Source organism: Leopardus geoffroyi, chromosome C3, assembly GCF_018350155.1.
Source record: "Leopardus geoffroyi isolate Oge1 chromosome C3, O.geoffroyi_Oge1_pat1.0, whole genome shotgun sequence".
Lineage (NCBI taxonomy): Eukaryota > Metazoa > Chordata > Mammalia > Carnivora > Felidae > Leopardus > Leopardus geoffroyi.
The window spans coordinates 106244051-106266547 of record NC_059338.1 but is presented as its reverse complement, the minus strand read 5'-3'; the positions used below and the strand labels follow the sequence as shown (position 1 = coordinate 106266547).

The window sequence follows — 22497 nt, the reverse complement described above, 5'->3', positions numbered from 1 at the left end:
AATTATTAAAACAGAATCTAGCAAATACTGTAGGCTGAAATATTGACAGCATACATGTTTTTATACCACTACACAACAAACATCCCACACTGCATCATCTGTTCTGATCCTTGCTTCTTCAGACATCCTGCAATATTTTCTTCTTCTATTCCAATAGTATCAGCTCACCAAAAACAAAGGTATTTTGTTTGTCACTATATATACTTTTTATGTATTACTTCAACCATCTTTAACAGCATCAGGAACAGCAAGTATTTACCCAGTCATATGAGGCTTTTTTTTTTTCTTACTAACAAGTAAAAAATCTCAAAAGGGACTTTTTTAAAAAATTTTTTCTAATGTTTATTTTATTTTTGACAGAGAGAGACAGAGCATGAGTGGGGGAGGGGCAGAGAGAGAGGGAGACACAGAATCGGAAGCAGGCTCCAGGCTCCCAGCTGTCAGCACAGAGCCCGACACGGGGCTCGAACCCACACACCGCGAGATCATGACCTGAGCCGAAGTCGGACGCTCAACTGACTGAGCCACCCAGGCGCCCCTCAAAAGAGGCTTTTAAATATTTGTCAGTAAATCTGGCAAACATTTTAAGTACTGTTGAGGGGCTCCTGGCTGGCTCAGTTGGCTGAGCATGTGACTCTTGCTCTTGGGATTGTAAGTTCAAGCCCCATGCTGGGCGTAGAGATTCCTTAAAAAGAATAAAATCTTAAAAAAAAAAAAAAAAAAGTACTGGGGCACCTGGGTGGCTCAGTCGGTTAAGCATCCAACTTTGGCTCAGGTCATGATCTCACGGCTCGTGGGTTCGAACCCCACGTTGGGCTCTGTGCTGACAGCTCAGAGCCTGGAGCCCGCTTCGGACTCTGTGTCTCCCTCTCTCTCTGCCTCTCCCCTGCTCATGCTCTGTGTCTCTTTCTTTCAAAAATAAATAAACATAAAAAAACAATAAAGTACTGTTGAGAATCACACGTCTCTACCCACCACTGGTGGGGGGGTTGGTAAACTGTAGAGGTTTGTTTCATGTTCTAGATGTTTAGTTTTTAAGTGAATTATTAATGACAGTAACTTCCTAATGTCCTTGAGCTTATATTACAAGACACAATGGATACTTGGGTGACATTCATCATCGAGAATAGGGAAGGTAATTCACTTTGCAAAAATGTTTTGGCAACTTGCTAGCTTGGATGAGATTGTGGTTGTTTTCGGTATTGTATGATGGCTGACAATGAGCATACACCAGCAGTAACAGAAACATCGCTTGGCTGTTTCCTGGGCTTGGTGCGTGCTCGCGTCACTAGCATTACCCCCACTGATCATTTCTTTGCAAGAATCATTCTGGAAGTTGCTTGTTCACTCTGTCAGAGGAAGGAAGACAATGAAATCTTTAAGTTAAACAAGGGGCAATGTAAAGCAATGTGCTGAAAGTGGACAAGCAAGCCAGGGGGGTCTCTCTGCCCCTCGGGGATGTGGGCAGCCCCTCAATCCTCGGGAGACCACATGGGGAATATGTGATGCAGGGATGCCTGACATACAAAAAAATGACAGAATGTGCTAGGCTCAGTCCATATTTAAAATGTTGGTAAAGCTTAATTTTTTTTTCCTTTTTCACTTCTTCTTTTTTATTTTTTAGAAAAAAAAAACCTAAATAATTTTCTTTTTGCAAGCAGTAGATTATCTTGTGTACTCTCTAGTGTATAGTGGGCCACTTATTTCAGAGGCCACTGATCTAGTGGGAAGAGTACTAGCCACTTAGAGGGAAATTCCTCATAAGCCTGCCAAGAGAATGGTCTGTAAACTAAAAAGCCACAGCAGTGAAATAAATGATTATTACTGTTCAGGAAGATCTATCTACCTGTGTCACTTAAATTATCTTAACCTAAGTCCATTGCCTTTTTGTGCACTCTCAAATTAATCCCCAATTCCCTAGAGAATCAGAATTGCGATAACCTGATAGACGAAACTTACCAAAGGGTATCTGAAACCCTGAGTAGATGACTGCTTTGTAGCCTTTTCCATGAACCCCGAGAACCACCTCCTGAGGTCACAGACACCACACCCCTGCCCCCCAGACATCTTCTCTTCTGCCCCAGGAGTCAAGCCCCACTGAGCCCTGAGCACAGCCCGCTCAGTGGGAACTGCCATGTACTCCTTCTGACCTCATCTAGAATATTGTAGAATTAGATGACCAACCCTGGTTCACAGTGGGCTCCACTCCCATCATTTCAGCCTGAACCCACAGAGGCCCTAGTCCTTGTCAAGAAGTCCAAATTTCTCATGACTCCAGAGGCATAAAGATTCCCACAAAGCAGCCCTGATTCTTAGAGTGTCTCTTTTATTAGCAACAATGGAAACATTCTCCTTTATGTTTGCCAGTACAGATAAAGTCCTGTTGAACAAAGAGTCCTCTTGAACAAACCAGATCTGCCTCTAGGTTTTGCCAGGGCTGTCTCCTCAGCACAACTCTTCAGACCAAAGAGGAAAGAACATATATGGAGTGGTTCCTATATGCCAGACTTCTCCATCTGGTCTGTATTTGAAGGTAGGTTATATCTCATTTACATGTACTCCACCCTCAATAACAAAGAAATGCAAATCCTCCTTTCTCTACCCCCTCCAGTGGAAAGAAACACTCCTCTCCCCTTCTCCCTCCTTCTCACTCTCCAGGCCCATAAACCCAGGGGCCTCCTATGGGGTCTCTAATAGCCTGACCCTCGTGCCTAAGGGAGTTCAGACCCATACATGTGACAAAGCATCTTCTTTCTCTGCCCTCAAAAGTACATGGCATTTTTTTCTCTTTATCTTGATTTCTACAATTTTTTTGAGAGAAAAGGAGGGAGAGAGAGAGAAAGAGAGAGAACCCACCCACGCAAGCAGGGGAGGCGCGGGGGGTGGGGGAGAGAGAGAGAGAGAGAGAGAGAGAGAGAGAGAGAGAGAGAGAGAGAATCCCAAGCAGGCTCCACACTGTCAGTGCAAAGGTGGACGTGGGGCTCAATCCTATGAACTGTGAGATTGTGACCTGAGCCAAAATCAAGAGTCAGACGCCTACCCGACTGAGCCACTCAGGCGCCCTGCCACAATAATTGTTTTTACTGTTTCCCAGCACATAGGAAGTTTGACAATCAGAAACAATTTCCTTTTTATAATGACAGTAAAATGTTAGAATCAATACATGGGTGACCAAGTCTATTGAATTTATGGTTCTATTTACAGTGAAAATAAAATCTAACATAGCCCCCAAAGAACTAGGCTGCCTCAGGTAGCAATTGCATCAAACCTGAAATATGAGAAATAGGTTATGTTTGTTGTTTTAAAGGAACACCTGACTCCAGGGGCCTACTCAACAACAGACATGTTTGAGATTAATGAGGATTTTTCCTTATATAAACAGTGAAAACTCCAACATAAATATTGTGCATTCTGACCTCCAGATTCCTTGTAGACAACTGTGTTCTTGTCACCCCTGAGAACCTGGTCACGGCCAGGGGTCTGAATAGATGGGGACTCACCATTTACCTGCCAGATCTGAAATGACCAGGTCAGCCATATCTGTCCTGCAGAGGTAAGTCTTTCACTGTTATTTTTAGAAAAGTGCCCAGCTTGGCAAACCATCGGTTTTCAGCCACCACCACCGCAACCCGCCCCCCCCCATACCCCACAGCCTGCATCAGGAGAGACTACAAGGTCATGGTAGCTTGCTCTTAAGATTCTTCCTTGTTACAGCTTCCCCTTGTACTCTGAGAATCTGCCTGGGGCCTCAGTTTCCCCATATGTCAGATGAAGGAGTCAGACTAGCCAAGTGCAGCTCAGATTTTAATGCAAGACACAAATCCCCTGGGGATCTTGTTGAATTGCAGATTCGAATTCAGTAGGTTTGGGGTGGGGCCTAAAATTCTGCATTTCTAGCAAGGTCTCAGGGGATGCTAATGCTGCTGTCCATTGCATGGACACACTTTGAGTAGCAAGCAGTTAGACGACTTCTAAAGAAACTTCTCGAGCAGCAGTTTTTTCCTATTCAAAATGGTGCAAAAAGGTTAAGCAACAAATGCTGCAACATAATACAGAAAAGCTAAATATCTAAAGAGTGAAGTCTCTTATCCTTAACCCAGTTCAGCAGACTGTCTAATCTGCTTTGGCCAGGACTGTTAATAGGTTAGTTTAACCAAGCACATAGGATCTCCAATGTCTACATATTTATTCACCTTTCTTTCGCCATGACTAATGAAAATGAAATTGTTTTTTTTCTTTTTTTTTTTTTTAGAATGCTGTTGCCTCAGGAAAATTCAACAATTGGCCCCCAACTCAGACATCATGAGGCTGAACTGTTATCCAAACTGGAAAGGAGAGAGAGACAGACAGACAGACAGGCAGAGAGGTATTTGAAGGTGGTGAGTATCCCAATTTAAAATAAAATGCATAATTCTCAAAGAGTGAGGAAAACCGTCCCCCTTCTCTTACCTTAAGTTTGGGCTGAAAGGAATAGTTAGCAGAAGAGAAAAGCAACTGATCTGAATGAATCTGGGAGTGGTAAAGCTGGCATTCAGCTTTCTCATTCTGGATGAGAGACTGGCTTCTGTGACTTGTAAGAATTTACAGGAAGTTAACCACCTGGGACAGATGACCATTGTTTTGTAATAACCCCAGGGAAGGTAAGTCCACTCTTCCCTCCATAACTGGCAAGGAAGAGGTAGAAAGGGACGTTATTGGTGTCTTCTGGGGAGGGGGGGAAGATTTGTAAATGCTGGAATGGTGCCAGGGTCCATACGTTCAGAACTGGCTGGAGGAAATACAGGGAGCATGGAACAGAAGAAGGAGGGTGTATAAGTGTATGCAAGAGGCATTAATCACCACATGTACGTCACAGCTGTCTCTAGAGTCCACCTGTCGGATGTGTAAGGACATGCCAGTGCCTCCCTGAGAGGACGAGTGTCACCCAGATGCCCAGGAAAAGCCTGTAGACTTAACATGCCCAAAGCCTGAGCTCATGAGAGCCAGGCTTCAACTTCTGCTGGAAACATCTTTTCCACCAGCAATTAGGCTTTTTCCGTGCTCAGTGCACACACCAGGTGTGGTTAGGCCACCTGCCGGGCCTTCAGTTCCCCAGTTTCCTGGTTCCTCAGTCCTCTCCTTATCCCAACTGGAACTGCATGCTGGCCCTGCTTTAGGTACTGATCTGCTCAAAAACCCATTTGAAAGCCTTCCCCATCCTTCTGGGCTGCTGACTAATGCAACAAAGGGATCTAAACTGATGGGCAGCATGTATATAGCATTATCCCTTCTAGGAATAGCTTGCATTTGAACAAGGTCTTTGAACAGTGGGGCAATGCCTTACCCCCGAATAGTAACTCCAATAATATAACACAATGAACCCATAGAAGAAATGTGATGGGGAAAATGAATTGAAGACACTTTATCTACCCATCCTTCCTGAAGGACTAGGTTGATATCAGCCCAGGTTCTGGCCAAGTTAAACTGTACCAAGGGTTTTGAGACAGTGCTCCTTTTCAATATGGCTGGTTTTATCACTTCCACCTGTTGTTGATCGGAGAGGGTTAGAGGTGGGTGAATGCAGTGAAGGTGCTGGTCAAAGCATCTGGAGGCCCGAGTCCTGAGCTTGCCTCTGCTTCTCATGTGCTGTGAGATCTTGGACAAGTCACCTCATTTCTCGCTAGCCGTGACATCTTCCCAGAAACAAATCTATGCTACACAAGGAGGAGCCTGAAGAGTTGGTGAACAGCTACCTGTCTGTCACCCAAAGTCTCCTCAACTGAACATACCTGATGACCAAAGATGACAAATTATAGAGCGATATTGAACAGTGGTAAGGCAGAATCACATTAGGCCTCGCTACCCAAAGGCTGGCATCACCTGGGGGTCTACAAAGGACCCCTGGTGTTCATAAAAAGCATGGTGAGAGCCAACCTGCACTACCTACTGGATGCCAGAATCACATAGAAAGTCTCACACAAAGACATGGAGTTCCTCCTGAAAATAATAAATCCATGGATATGATATAAACATTATTTATCCAATGTAGAACTGCATTTCATACTGAAGGGAGGAGGCCGGGCTATGGCTCATGGAAGCTTCTCTTTTTCTATTTGAAGAGCAAAGATGAATACAGTCAAGTACAATAAGGGGATTAAGAAAGACACACTGGATTTAACCTATTTCTCTCTTGGCCCAGGACACAGCAGTCATTCTTTTCCACCGTTACTATCACTAATCAGACAGTGACCCAGTTTCAGAGGACATAGGCATTTAGAAACACAAATGAAAAGATATGCAAATTGTGTTCAGTTTTCAGAGGAAAGTTCAATGAAATAGGTCAAAATATCTGAACCTACACCTATTTCTGCTTCTGAGCAGTACTCACAGGGAGATTTAGTTATTTTCCTGGGCATTGGTGCCTTCACAATTTGCCCATTGCCAGGGCAAATGTAGAAACAGGCCTGGAGCAGTAGTTTCCAAACTGTCCTGGGGAACCCCTTGTAGACTCAAATGGAGCAAATCAATGGACATTAGTCCTCATATCCAACTCCACTTTTGTCTCTCTGACATACCATACTTCAGTGTAAAATTTTGTTTAAATAAAGGATTCTTCGGCTAAACATCATCTGAACACCCCCGGTAGACATCACCGCTCATTTCCAATTCTAACATTTCATGATTAGTCCTCATGACTAGAACAATCTCAGTAAAAGCCTCCATTCATCCCACAGTAAGACACTTTTTCAGCTCTAAATTTTAAATTACCATTAAGAAAGCAAAACTAGGTTGGCCCAATCTCTTAATTCTCTGTATGTGTCTATCAGGAAGTATTTAAGTCTTAAAGTTAGTCTCAGTCATGTTGAAGAATATACAATGAAATCCTTCATGGCCCGAAGAGAAGAATCTTGGTAGATTCAAAATAATTATTAGTTAAATCAAATTTTTATATATCAAATGTAGATAACCCTAATTTCAAAAATCTCTAATAAATTTGATTTTTAGTGTGACCTCTGACAGTTGTTCTCAAGCCCAGCACCTGCTTTGTCAATGCTTTGATAGAGTTAAGGGATCCTTCTTGTACCAAGATGTGGGGGAACTCTCCATTGCCAATTGCTTCACTGAGATGTACTTTTACAACACCCCAGAGCAACAATAATCTTATTTTCCCATTAGTAATCAAGATATGCTTTCTCACGGTTGCTATTCTTCCTGTGATCTTGAACCTGCATGCCCTGTCTTTGGTTGATGCCATTCCTGAGCTATAAACCCACTGAGAATAAAACAGAACCTTCTCAGTATCTAGCATGGTTCTCTGTGTACAATAGATACCCAATAAATAAGTAAACATTAGTGTAAGACACACGTGACAAAGACCAATATGTGTAAATCAAACCACTTAATTCTATTACCTGCTAACATTTGGATATCAATGCAAGTCCATCATATCTTGTTATATAAACAAAATGTGCCTGGGAACTCCCCAAGTAGGAACTTTGGCTCCAATTTTCAACAGCAAACATTACTTCCTACTTTTTTTTTTTTTTAAATCTGGACACAATCACTGCCACTGGGGCTCCCACTGGTGTTCACCCCCTCTCATTACTGATAGGCATCACCATTCTCCTCCACAGACAAACCACTGAGATTACAAATATAAATCTTGTTCCCTTAGCCAGCGTTCCCACCTACCTGCAAAAATACCCAAAATAACCAAGTCTAGAGAGATCACTGTGGATCTTCATCAAAACCCTGATCCCTGCCACCAGAGCATGCAACTGGCCCTTGTCTGGGTTATGATAGTCTCTCAACCCAGTGATGGAGACTTCATTGGAATGTCAAGTGAGCTGGCAGAGGTGGCTAATGTTTTATGGGCTGGTAAATGTCTCAAAACAGAAACATATCCTCTGCTGCAATTCTGTGTGCTGCTCTGTCTCTTCTCTCTCCACATGAGGACCTTGAGGCAGGAATCATATCTATCTTGTTCAGTCTTAGGTGCCCAGGTCCTAGCACAATGTCTAGCATGTGGTAATTGTTGAATGACTGGATGGATAAAAGGCATACAAAGTCAATTGGTGAGCCATTATTGGTATGGTATGTAGCCATTTTTGTTGTGACAACAATCTGATTCTCTAATAGAGTTTAACAAAAGGTAATATACTTCAAGTTCATATAGCTTTCTGTGGTCATTAGTATTTAAAACTTTCCCCCCAAAATTAACACTTTGAAGAAACAGGAAAAATTCGGGAGAAGTTCACACTAAATGATCTAGGGTAAGATCAGTGTACTCCAGATGTTTCGTAAGCGAAGTCACCCCTCATTCATTCATTGAGATCAAAATCTGACAGTAATATTTGGTGTTTCATTGGAGGGTCATTGGATGGACCACTGCTTTATTTTGTCAATATGCATGTTTTACTTAAAGAGCATTACTTCATGGCACTTTTACAGGTAATAGAACACGGATAATATTGGAGCTCAATGTAATAACTAACGCTCACAACAAGATTCCTAAGTCAAGAAGTGAAGCACATTCTAGGCCCTTTTACTGAGGCAGGGATATACTTAATTTTTTTTTTTATCCAGAAAATGGTTCAGCACATATATGCTTATGTTTTAGCTACCTGTTCACCAGGCTACTGGGTAACACCTCCTTCTACATCAATGCTAGTAAATATAGAATACCATAGTAACAGTGAGAGCTTAATGCAACATGCCTTTACTGAGCACCAGCCAAAAGCCAGAAAACATATAGGGCACTGGTGATATCGAAGTAAGTAAGATAAGGTCCCTACCTTCAAAGAGTTCACAGTCCAGTGCTGAGGAAAGCTGTTTGTTGGACAACTAGAATTCTGTGCCAGGTCTGTGGTGACCAGCGGAGTGGAGGAAGTGTCGTCAGCACACAGGAAGGAGGGTATAATTAAGTCTGTGTGGGGAGGGTTGAAGATGGTTTCTCAGAAGAAGTGGGGTTTACACAATGAGAGATCACTTCGTGAGCGTTAAAATGGCCTCCAAGGGATGCTGGCGAGGATGAACAGAAAAGGGAACCCTTGCCCACTGTTGGTGGGACTGTTGACTGGCACAGCCATTATGGGACACTATGGACGATCCTCAAAAAATTAAAAATAGAATTATCATATGATCTAGCGATTTCATTTCAAATTCATAGAAAAAGAGATCAGATTTGTGGTTTCCAAAGGCAGGGGGTAGGAGGAAGGGAAATTTGAAGAAGGTGGTCAAAAGGTGCAGACTTCCAGTTTTAAGACAAATGAGTACTGGGGTACTAGGAAGGTGATGTACAGCCTGGTGATGACAACATATAACATGCAGTAAAGTTGTTAAGAAAGTAAATCTTAAGAGATCTCATCACACCAATTTTTTTCATTTTTTTCTTTCTTTTTTTTTTTAATGTTTATTTTTGAGAGAGAGAGAGAAAGACAGAGTATGAGTGGGGGGTGGGCAGAGAGAGAGGGAGACACAGAATACGAAGCAGGCTCCAGGCTCAGAGCTGTCAGCACAGAGCCCGACGCGGGGCTGAACTCATGAACCATGAGATCGTGACCTAAGCCCAAGTCATATGCTTAACCAACTGAGACATCCAGGTGCCCCTCTTTCTCTTTTTATTGTATCCACATGAAAGGATGGATGTTAACTACATGTACTGTGGTAATCATTTCACAATATATGTAAGTCAAAACCACCATGATGCATATCTTAAACATATACAGTAATGTGTGTCAATTCTATGCCAATGAAACTGGAAAAAAAAATTAAAAAAAGAAGTAGAGTTTAAACTGGATTTTGGTAGAGGGCCTAGGTGGTGGGGGAGGGGAGAGAATTTAGACTTTGGAATTCCCAAAAACTAAGGAACAGAGGAAAAGAAAACGTTGTGTGCCCTGTTCATGGAATGGTCACAAGCCCTGTGCAGTTGTAGTTTAGCTACATGGAGGGTTGGGGTGGGCAGGACAATGGGATGTAAGGCTTGAGAGATATCATGATGATATTATAGCGACATAATGATGATCATATTATCATCTAAAAGGCCATACTAAGATAACTGGCCTTCACTGGCAGCAACAAAAGGGGCTTTCCATGAGGAGAATGACCAGTGGCTCTACTAAAGGGTGACTCAGAGGGCTTGATACTCCTGTCCCCAAATAGCTGTCATAAAAAATACAGTTGGTATCATACACGTTTGCTCTGCAAACATGCATTCAAGACAAGTTCCTCAGCCTTCTTCTATATTGCGGTCCCTAAATATGTAGAAATTCAGGAGCCACCCCTGAGGGCTTCCATATTCCACAAGGATGTGTATGCATAAAGTCAAATATATCTAGAATATAGTCAAAATGAGTGGCTTGCCTTCCTTATTTCAGTCATGGCACTGTACCAAAGGTAAGTTGGAGTAATGAGGAATGCTCAGGTTGCTGAGAGGAAAATAGAGACGCTTGACTTGGATTCAGTCTTGGAGGGCAGGGATCTCGCCAATTAGCTCCAGACTCCCTGTGGCACAAGCTGTACATGTTGGCAGTCAAATAACCGAGAACCAATTGTGTCACCCCAGGCAGTGTTAAATTAGATGTATAGCATATCTTCCACAGCTATTAATAGTAAAGAGCCTAGAGCCATTAGAAATATGCCCATGTAATAAGGAAATGAAGTGCTCTTAAATGTGTAAAACATCATTATCTGTCATCCGTAGGCAACTAAATAGAAAAACACAGCTTTAGAGCATCTTCAAACTTAACGAATATTCCTGTGAAGACCATAGGTCTATAATAAACTGGAGACTGAATGAAATCCTGGTTCTGGCTTCTAGACACTGGCTAAAAGACAAGAAGTAACTGCAAAAAAAAAAAAAAAATGTACGTGAAGGCACAGGAGCACGTACCAATGAATATATTTGTGGTGATTCTTTAAAAAATGAAGTCGGAGGCAAGCTGTTTGTGACTGCTTAAGCAAAAGCGACACTGAGTAGACCCTGTAAAGTGCAGCCTATAAAACAGGAAACGCCTTGCAATTTAAGCTAACTATGGACTTTTTGCTATATGCAAAGCTAATACATTATAACATACATAAAAGTAAGTACATGATCACTTTTAACAAAATCAGACTCCATGAAACTGTAAGCCAATTTGGCTACATCTTCTATATCACTTCTTTCATTTTTATTTGAGGAAAAAAATGTGATCATGCAAACAGCAGCCATAAAGCAAACAGGACAAATTATATATTTGCAAAGGAAACTGCAGGTCACAGTATTGATTTGTTTAAATCTAGCTACCTTTGGTAGAAGCAAATGTGCCTATCATTCACATATATAAATCATATTTAATGTTTGCAAAGAAGTTTAAAAGTTGTTGAGGTATTATTTAAACCACAAATATACTTTATTATACCATTTATTATGTATGGTAAAATGTCACATGGGTGGATATAAAAACCTCATCACTGATTGCGCCACCTAAAGAGCTACTCTGCAAAATTATAAAAGTAATTTAAATATATACTAACAATATACTAAAACAAGGTCATTACTGTCTTTTATTTTATTTTTTTACAGATTTTTAAAAGTTTATTTATTGGGTGGGGGGAGCATGAGTGGGGGAGGGGCAGGCAGAGAGGGAGAGAGAGAATCCCAAGCAAGCTCCATGCTGTCAGCACAGAGCCCTGATGTGGGGCTCAATCTCATGAACCAAGAGTTCATGACCTGAGCCAAAAACAGGAGTCAGACTCTTAACCAACTGAGTCACCCAGGCGCTCCTCATTACTGTCCTTTAAATATCAAAAACCCATGAATTCAACACAGTGACTAAGGCATTATTATAACTGGGGTGGTGAAATCCAGTGACAAGAGTGACAGACTACCATATTTTTATATTCTTAGTTCTGTTTATGTGTCGACTGCAGTCTCAGAGGTTCTAAAAGGGCGTATTCAAATTCATTTCCAAATCATCATTTGTTTTTTTCTCTTTTCTAATTTTAGTCTGTACAAATCTTTCTGGTTCACTCGGGCCTCTGACACACAGGTGTAGACACGGGGCCAGCTGGCCAGTCTAATCAGATCAGCTTCCAACCCTCAGGGGCGCTGCAGTGGGCACCCAGCTAGACTCACAAGGAGGTGCTGCACACGTAGTTTCATCCACTGCAGACACTGCTTCTTGCCCCCCACTCCCCACCCCTCTTCCCTTCTTCTAACACAGGGTTCCTCAATCTCGGCACTGTTGGCATTTTGGCTAGATGATTCTTTGTTGAGGGGACTGCTTTGTATGACGTTTAGCAGCATTCCTGGCCTCTACCCACCAAATACCAATAGCAACTCTCTCCACTGGCTCCTAGATTTAACAACCAAAAATATCTCCAGACATTCCCAAACGCCCCTTGAGTTAGGGGTAGGAAGGTGAAATCACCCTGGATGACAACCACTCTTCTTCCGGGACCCTGTTTACAATCTTATCCCCATCACTCTGTGAGCATCTACAAGCTGTAAGGGAGGTGGCCTCTCTTCCCAGCCAAAGAAGGTAAATCTTTATTGGCCCATATCAGTTATGGTGGTCCCATTCCCGTTCTCAGCCCTTGGTTTACACAGGGACATGTGACACAACTCCGGCCAAGGAGACATGAAGAGAAATCTGCAGAGGGGCCCCGGTGCAAGGGTTCCTCACTCTTGGGTGTCCCTTGGGTATACCACACACACACACACACACACACACACACACACACACACACACACGTATCCACATACACCCCTTGGGGTATATGACAAATAAAGAAAATAAATAATAGAAATAATAGAGTGAAAAAAGGAGAGGAAGGTGTGTATTAGTTTGCTAAGGCTGCCATAACAAAGCAGCATAGCCTAAGTGTCTTAAACAACAGAAATTTATTGTCTCACAGTTTTGGAGGCTAGAAGTCCAAGATAAAGGTGTCACCAAGGTGGTTTCTTCTGAGGCCTCTTTCCTTGGCTTGTAGATGTCCATCTTCTCCCTTTGTCTTCACGGTGTCTTTCCTCTTTACATCTCTGTGTCCAACTTTCCTCTTTTTTCTTTTTTTAAGGACACCCATACTGGATTAAGACTAATGACTTCATTTGAATTTCATTACCTCTTTAAAGACTTTATCTCCATATCTAGTCACACTCTGACTAGAGGTTAGAGCTTCAACATACAAATTTGGGGGGAGGGATGCAATTGAGCCCATGACAAGGCAAGAGACAAAGAAGAAAAGGAGGCAGATGACAAGAAAACAAAAAGAGAGAAGTGGATGTATCTATTGGGAATTATTTCCTCTGTAGGTGATAGAAATTACCAGTATTCAAATAAGACTGTGCTTTTCTCACTAATATTACAAAGTCTGAACATATGTAGTTTGCTAATACTGGGTCAGCTGGTAAAAAAAAAAAAAAGTCACAAAAACAGGCTCTTTCACTATTTCCAATATACTACCTTTGGATTTGGCATCCTAATGCTTGTTGCCTCCTGGTCACAAAATGGCTATTACAACCCCAGACATCATGTCTGCCTTCAAGGCAGGAAGACAGGGAAGAAGGCTGTACCAATGATCTTCCTCCTACTCCTGTTCCTTTTATATAGAAACAAAATCTGTCCCAGGAGGCCCCCAGTATATTCCCACTTATGTCTCATTGGCCGTAACTGGGACATGTGGCCAGCTCTGGCTGCCATGGAATCTGGCAGAGCAAATATCTGGCTTTCCAGAAACTTTGGTCACAGGCAGCAAGGAAGCAGGTGATTGAGATAGCTATTAGATTAGTCAATCAACCATATTTATCCAGGGGAAAGAAGGAGAGAGGAGAGAAAAGAATAGGAGGGGGCTGAAAGGAAGACAAGAAAGGGAAACTTATCTACAATCATTATTAATTACTATATACAAAAAAGCAAAGTTTTCATATACCACTCTTTCCAGGGTGTTCCCCTCGCCTGTTGATTGGCTATTATAACATACAACAGCTTACCTCAGCATCTAAATAATTTCCCATCTTTTGGCCTAAACATATAAAATGTAGTTAACAATTACTTCTTGATAAGGAGTTGAAAGTGGATAATAATAAACTGCATGTCTACCACATGGAACATAGTCCTCAGCACACAGTAGATACTTACTAAACATCGGTTGAATGAATGAACTCAACCAATCCAGATCAAGGCAAAAAGAGCATATGGCATCTACTCCACAAGGAATCATTAGGATGTCTTCATTGTGAAAACTTATTAGGAATGCAAATTCTTAGGCGTCACTCCAGACCTACTGAGTCAGGACTAGGTAGAGTCAGCAATCTGTGTCTTAAACATTCTACAGAGGTGTGGAGGCATGCTAAAGCTTCTGAACACACACACACACACACACACTCAACTATCTCTGTCCATAATTTTAGGGCCATGGATATTTTATTCACCATAATTTCTTTTCTGTGTTACATTGATCATCTCAAGACAATATTCTGTTCTAAGGATTTTGTTTAAATTTCTTACATGTTATGAAATATTAAAACGTAGAGTACAGAGAAAAATACAAAACACCCACGTACACACTCTTAGGATTTAACAGCTGTTAACATGTGCCATGGTTGTTGCATGTCTTTTTGAAGTTGTGAGGCCTGGCACTGTTCTCTCCCATCCTTCCAACCCTCTCTGACAGATGGTCTCTGTTCCTAAGCATCCTGACCTTTTCCTGCTGCTTCCTAAATCCCAGGCTAAGAGAGGCAAGCATGTGATGGAAAGCGCATGGTCTCTGGTGTTCTCCCAGAGGCCTGGTTAATAGCAATTTGCATCACCTGGAGCTCTATTACCTCGTCCCTTAGGTTCTTTTTTTTTTTTTTTTTTAATTATTTTTTTTTTACTTTGTATTTATTTATTTTGAGAAAGACAGAGCATGAGCAGGGGAGGGGCAAAGAAAGAGGGAGACACAGAATCTGAAGCAGGCTCCAGGCTCTGAGCTGTCAGCCCAGAGTCTGACACACGGCTCAAACTCACGAACCGCGAGATCATGACCTGAGCCGAAGTCAGACACTCAACTGACTGAACCATGCAGGCGCCCCAGTCCCTTAGGTCCTGATGACAGATGCTGATACTGGCTTCATGTTCAGACACCCAGGAGGGAGGTTGAGAATGAGCTGAATTACCAATATCACATGCTACTTGTCCGAAATGCAACGCTAAATTCTTTTGTTTCTTGTTAAGTTTAAGAGCAACGTTCTTTCACAGGAGACCCACCACCAAAAGAGAAAAGAGAATAGAAAACTTGGCTAATGGCATCGATGCTGGGAGGAGTGAGTTCTAATTCTGGCAATATTGTGCAGGGTGCTTGTTCCCTGTGCACTGTTTACTCCACATGATGGAGGAAAGAAAATACTACCTGATTCTTAAATATAAGTAGGCTTATAAAGTACTTCCACGTATACTTTCCCATTTGATGACAAATGATATCCTTGTTGCCCATGGTGGCCCCAGCACCCAGCATGGTACCTGCTACACTGTGGCCCCAACCAGGTGTTTGTTAAGTGAACGACAGAACGATGACTCAAGTGACAGGTCCAGAATTTCTGGGAAGGAAGGCCTGGGTGGTTATCTTGCTGGACTTGAGCCATTAGAACAGTGCTTCTCTAATGATTTCAGGAGGCGAAGAGCCTGTGTCTGGGTCTAGGGACCACACTTAGAAAACTACTTTTTTGGGTACTCAACAGAGTCCATTTGCGGGGGGCTTTCCATCCTATCCAAAAGTAGGATTTTTGTATCCTTAGCTTGGTAAAGACTGCAGGCTGCCTACCAAATATCCATGATCTTTCACCTCCTGGAAGAATGCCAATTTTATTGAGAGCAATAACATACCTAGCTTCAAGAACACTGTATTTTTCAGACACCTTTCAGCTACAAATGTCCATGTGACAGTTTTACCAATGAAATGTAGGTGGAAGTCACCAGGTGGCCCTTGTAGGAAAGCCTTTATTTATTTATTTTTTCAACGTTTATTTATTTTTGGGACAGAGAGAGACAGAGCATGAACGGGGGAGGGGCAGAGAGAGAGGGAGACACAGAATCGGAAACAGGCTCCAGGCTCTGAGCCATCAGCCCAGAGCCTGACGCGGGGCTCAAACTCACGGACCGTGAGATCGTGACCTGGCTGAAGTCGGACGCTTAACTGACTGTGCCACCCAGGCGCCCCAGGAAAGCCTTTTAAAGGGGATTGGCTGAATGTTTCTCTGTTGGTATCTTATACCAACCAGTCTGTCCACCAGAAATTTCCCACTTTCCTCCTTCTTTCCTGGAATGTGAACATGATGCCTGGAGGGGTTCGGCCACATGGGGACCACAGGTGACAAGCAAATGCTAAAAATGCTTGAATGGACAAAGGTGCCTGGGTCCCTGATGACATTATGGGCTATTGTGCCAGCTCTGGACTGCCTACCTCTAGACCTCTGATGATGTGAAAAAAGGAAAACCTGTAATTTATGTAAGCCGTTGTTTCGGCATCTGTGTTATTTGTAGCCAATGAAATTCTTTCTTTTTTTAAATTTATTTTGGGGTGGGGGTTGGGGTAGAGAAAGAAGGAGAAAGAGATTCCAAAGCAGGCTGCACGCCTTCAGTGTAGAGCCCAGCACAGGGCTCAATCCCACGAACTGTGAAATCATGACCTGAGCCCAAACCAAGACTCAGACGCTAAACTGACTGAGCCACCCAGTGTCCCTGAAGCCAACGAAATTCTTAACTAAAACACCTACCATTTTTAAAGACCCCAGTGCTGGATGTGGAGATGGCAAATATAAGATATGTTTCCCACCCTCATGGAGCTCACGGTACAGCTGTGGAGACAGGAAATAGACACTGCTCTTAGGTGAATGTGAGACACAAGAGGCTTGAGGGTTAATAGCAGCCAGAACACCTCTCAGGCATTCTGAGAAACTGTTTTAGAAAGATTTAGATCAGAGAGTACTGGGGAGAGTGAGGTATGTGGTTGAACTTAGAAATCTTGAAATAAGAGGTCTATTTAAGCTCATGAGAAACAGTGATCCTACATGAAAAGAGGATGCTGGGGAATGTTCTGGTCCATACGAGGGATGTAAATAGTAGAGAATTATCCATGGTACAAAAGAGAAATGAGGAGGAATATGCATTATAAAAGTCTAAGAAAGGCAACGTCTCAAGAAAGAAGAGAAGTGATCCAAAGTTGATATAAAGAGACTTTGGAAGTCAGGTAAGTGATACTGCACAAGATAAGCATGTGGTTTTTCTGGGTTTTGCAAACATTTTAAACCCATGGAGTCCTTATTTTAAGAAAGCATCATGGGAAAAACATCCCCAAATGGAGCTACTCTGGTGAAATAAGTCATAGAGAATGCAAAGGGTCAGCAACCTCCTTTCTCCTGTTGTATCCTGGGACATCCACAGAGCACCAGGGAGCTACAGGGACCAACTTATGGGGGGGATGGAAATGAAGGTACATGTGGAAAACTGACTGGTTTCAGTACCATGATGCAACTCAGAGATGAAGGAACAAGAGAAAACTTGAGAAAAAGTACTGTTTGGGAATTCAAGACATCCTGAACATGTTCTAGGTTTGCTGAACTATGGACATAAGCAAGCTGTTAGACCCCTCAGAAGATCCATGTTCAAGATGCTCTCCAGACCTAAAAAGTATTTTATCCTAAGTTTGGGGAAATTATGTTTAGAAAAAAAGTGATGGTTTCCAGAGTCTGTGGGTTTGCATGAAGAGTCACACTGAAATGCTCCTAAGATTTTTAGCGTTCAGGTGCTCTTTGCTCTTGAGAGTTAAAAAGTTTCTTTCACTGAGCCCCTTCTCTACTTTCTGTGCTAAAGGAGGATGGTCTATGATATTGACTTCAAAGTTTTACCTGTGTCTGACATTAACAAAGATAAGAAAAAGATAAAATCCAGCCTGAAAAATATTGTTCTGCAATATTGCTTCTAAAAATTGTAAGACGGATGAGTGGAATTTGGTATCTGATCCCAAGTGGGCTGAGAATTTGTGACCATTTTGGTGGTGTTGTTTTTTTTTTATAAAATAAAAATATATGTTGATGCTCAGCCTGGATATAAAGCTCTTAATTTGTAAAGTGCCCCATAATAAAGTTTTTGTCAATTATTCATAATGTCACTCTGCAAAAGGTCTTCATTTTCCTGCTCATTTTCCAGATAGGAGACCAGAAAACAGGTCAAGGTGAAATTCACTAACTATAGTTTAATGACGCTAGCAACTTGCCTGGCCACATTAGCAAAGGAACGGAAGTCTCCTGAATTCTAATCTTTCTAAAATTAGCCAACACAGCCACTATGATGGAAAGAACCATTCATTTCATTTCGTAAACCTGCCCTGGGCAGAATTATAAGTGAGCAAAGACAAGTTCATGCCAACTTTTATCTCTGCTACTATGACTGACATGGAATTTGAAAGGAAGATCAAGACAAAAGGTGAGGCTCCAAGCAAAGCAATGTAATACATTCATATTAAAGACAGAGACACTTTCTTGTGGCTGCCCAACTGCCTACATAATTCAGGAAGTTCTTCTACATTCAATAAAACTAATAAAAAGTTTAAGTTTTTTTTTTTTTCCAGATGATATTTAAAGTACCTTTCAAATCCGATTAGCCAAACCCTTGTCATGACTGAAAAGGTCTTCAGACTGAACATGTACACAGTCCAGCTCTGGTGGGTGTTACTCCGAGGGACCTGTCACTGAAGAGGCCCTAGGCTTCCTAGAGCCACAGGAGTGCCACAGCCCCTGGCATCAGCCACCTGCCCTGTAAAGGAAAGTATCTGAAGTCCTATGTCCTCTGTATCTGAAGTCCTATGTCCTCTGGGCTAAAGCCTTGAAGCTCTTCTAGGAGGCATAACCCAGATGAACCCTGAGTCAAAGCACTTTCAAGCTACTGGGACATAGCTGCCCACAAACAGACAGGACGCGCCAGCTGCCCTGCTATGTAAATGGACGTAACACGGAACTAAATGCTTCCTAAGAGGTCATATTTTCTATAAGTAAATGATGAAAGAGAAGTACAAATGTGTGCTGAGGCTGTGAGGGAAAAAAATGCTATACACTTGTACTAAAGTAAAACTTGTACTGGGCTAATGCTTTCCCTAAATGCAAGACCACTTGGGGAAGAAAAGGAATATGTGAACCTATAGGTTATTGGAGAACTCTTGAATGTTTAAACAAATTAAAACAAAACAGTATCTCGAGCCATCACAAGATATAAGATAAAATGATGAAAGACTTGAAACAATTTCTATGTTTGTTGTGAGTTTTCTCATTGCGTAGCCTCATATCTTCAAAGATGTGTGAAGCACAGAGTAGAAGACATGTTATTCTGATTTTCTTTTTTTCAGTTAGGTCTTTGGGAGCTAAGATACATCTATAAATATACAGTGTGACACCTTCAAGGAAAGCAGAAATGATAATAATCAGTCCAGTTCCAGGGTTAGAAAGTCATTTAATGAGTGGACCTAGATGAACAGTCCTCCAAGTGCACTCAGCAGTGTTAACAGGGTTTACATCAGAAAGGAAAAGTTCCACGGAAAATTGCATTTGAGAAATACTGGATTGAAAGGTTTTTGCTTTTTTTTTTTTTTTTTTAACTTTAAGGCAGCTCAAAGCTTTGTGTATGTTTTCACATTCGTAGCAAATCTCAGAGCAGGAGATAAAGCATGAAGCATTTTCCAAATTTATTTATAAAGCCATTTTATTCCTGGAATATCTGGTGGGATTAGTGTTCCTTGGTTTACATTTTAGGAAATGCTGAACTAGATAAGACTTGTGAATTGCTATAAAAAAAAGAAGGGAGTGAGGGGAAAAGGGAGAAAAGAAATGAAAAAATGCAAAATCTTAGGGAATTTGAGGTCACGTGCATCTGATAGACTCATTGTCGTTGCCATATCTGAAGGTGTAAAAAGAGAGGAAAGTGTATGGCATTCTAACTAAACTTTTTAAAAAATACAAATAGTCATGATAAGACAAACAAACAAACGAACTTAGGGCCATCACCCATGGATCTACCATAGCTTTCCCTTCTGGCCCATTTTCTTTTGAAAATAAAACTAAATATAAACAAGAAATTAAAAATCAAAATAAAACATATGGTATCAAACTATGTTTAGGTTATGAGTAATCAATCTCTATCACGGATTTTCCCCTGAGAACTCTCTGGACCCCACCCACACCCCAAGAAACTTCTCTTCACTTTGGCAAACTGCAAATGCTCACTAGTATTCTCAGTGGTCACTCAGGATCTCCTGGGTGCTTTTGGTTACCATGGATCATGCCAGGCACCACACTCAACACACAGAGCACACTGTTCCATGGACTGCCTACAGCAATGCTATGAGTCTGGGGCATCAGCTTCCTTATATGAATGAAGCAGTGTAAACTCAGTGGACATTAAATAACTTTTTCAAGGGAGTCCTATCTTCTTTACTCGAGTGCCTCCTCTACTGCTACCTCCTATTGAGTTCTTTTCACTTTTTTACTCTCTTAACTCCCGTGCACAACTCTGAACTTGTTGCCTCTGTGATGCCCTTCCAGACCTAAGCCCTGTATTGGCCTTGGAACCTTGATGTTCACTACTGGAGGCAAGTTTGGCACGTCCTGTGTTCCAGCTCACTGTGGGCAATAAACTCATGACATCAGCTACTTGGCTAGAACCTTCTCCAGAACAACGGGAGTTTGGGACCCCAGGCCAGAAGGAGTGACTCACTTCCATTCAGTCTTTATCTTTGGGACACATAACAGAACTACAGTTACAGGAAGAAATGAGGACATTACGAATCTAGAAGACTGAGGAACACATTTTGGAACTGGTCCCTGATGTATTAGAGTAGTGTCCATACACATAGCAATTAAAATAGAGGTCACAAGCTCACAAACTTGTAAGAGCTTGGATGCTATGGTCTATAGTGGTGGAGACTGTGGCAAACTGGTATGTGTGTGCCTTATCCATGCAGATAATTGTGGCTCAGTTGTTGTGGCTGAGTTGGAAACATAAGCTTAATAATGTCTGGCATTCCCATTTTCAAAAGAAGTAAAAAAAATCCAGATTTCTCTGTAAATTTTCTAAACTTTTGGGTTGTGAATGGGCCATATAAAACATATTCATGGGCCAGTTTTCATCCTCTGATTCTAGAACATTGATTGAAAAGTAAATAAGCAACCTGAGAGACAACAGAGGGTAGTAGTGAAAAAATAAACTCTAGAGCCAGATTTCCCATGTCCAGACACTGGCTCCATCACTCACTAGCTCTCCTGCAACCTCTCTTTGCCTTAGTTTCCTCCTCTGTAAAGTGAAAATAATATCAGTACCTACTAATGGGGTTTCATGAGCATTAAATTAACACCCAAAAAATGTTTTTAATAGTAGCAAGCATTTAGTTAAGCATTAAGTGTTTATTTGAAAAGTTCTCTGGATAATGAAATCCTGCCATTTGCAGCAACATGGATGGAACTGGAGGGTATTATGCTAAGTGAAATAAGTCAAGGAAAGGCAGATACCATATATTTTTACTCATATGTGGATCTTGAGAAACTTAATGGAAGACCATGGGGGAAGAGAAGGGGGGAAAAAGTTACAGAGAGGGAGGGAGGCAAACCATAAGAAACTCTTAAATACAGAGAACAAATTGAGGGTTGGGGGTGGGGTAGAGGGGAAAGTGGGTGATGGGCATTGAGGAGGGCACTCGTTGGGATGGGCACTGGGTGTTGTATGGAAGCCAATCTGACAATAAATTATATTGGAAAAAAAAATTTTTAATTAAAAAAAAAAAAAGAAAAGTTATCTGGATAGAGCCCAAATGCCTATTGGCTGATGAATGGATAAAGACAATGTGGTATATATACACAATGGAATAGTACTCGGTGATAAAAAAGAATGAAATCTTGCCATTTGCAACAACGTGGATGGAACCAGAGGGTATTATGCTAAGCAAAATAAGTCAGTCAGAGAAAGACAAATATATGATTTCATTCATATTTGGAATTTAAGAAACTCAACAGATGAACATAGGGGAAGGGAAGGAAAAATAAGATAAAAACATAGAAGAAGACAAACCATAAGAGACTCTTAAATACAGAGAACCATCTGGGGGTTCCTGGAGGTAAGGATGGTGGGGGATGGGTTAAATGGGTGACAGGCATTAAGGAGGCACTTTTTGGGATGAGCATTGGGTGTCACATGTAAGAGATGAATCACTGGGCTCTACTGAAGCCAAGACTACACTGTATGTTAACTAACTTGAATTTAAAAAAAAATACCAACAGTAAGAAGAAAGAAAGAAAGAAAGAAAGAAAGAAAGAAAGAAAGAAAGAAAGAAAGAAAAAGAAATAGAAATAAAAGAAAGAAGCAGATAGAAAAGAAAAGAAAAAAGAAAAGAAAAGAATACTTCTAGAAAACATAGCCCAAGAAAACCTGCCCCGGCCAGCTTTGGAACCTTCTGGATGGCAGATACATTAAAATTTCTCACTCAGGCTTAAGCTCACCAGGATGGAAAGACATTTTG

At 41.6% G+C, this 22497-nt stretch overlaps 1 protein-coding gene and 1 long non-coding RNA gene across 3 annotated transcripts in view; one reads left to right on the top strand and one right to left on the bottom strand.

The window, feature by feature from the left end:
- The window catches only part of NCALD (neurocalcin delta), a 279891-nt gene that overhangs the window by 110606 nt on the left and 146788 nt on the right, over positions 1-22497 (bottom strand). The gene's annotated exons all lie outside the window — the stretch shown is intronic.
- Positions 1373-19235, top strand: LOC123585652. The gene is made up of 4 exons (XR_006706344.1): positions 1373-2533; positions 3423-3553; positions 4253-4379; positions 18147-19235. It is a non-coding gene; the product is annotated as an uncharacterized LOC123585652 (long non-coding RNA).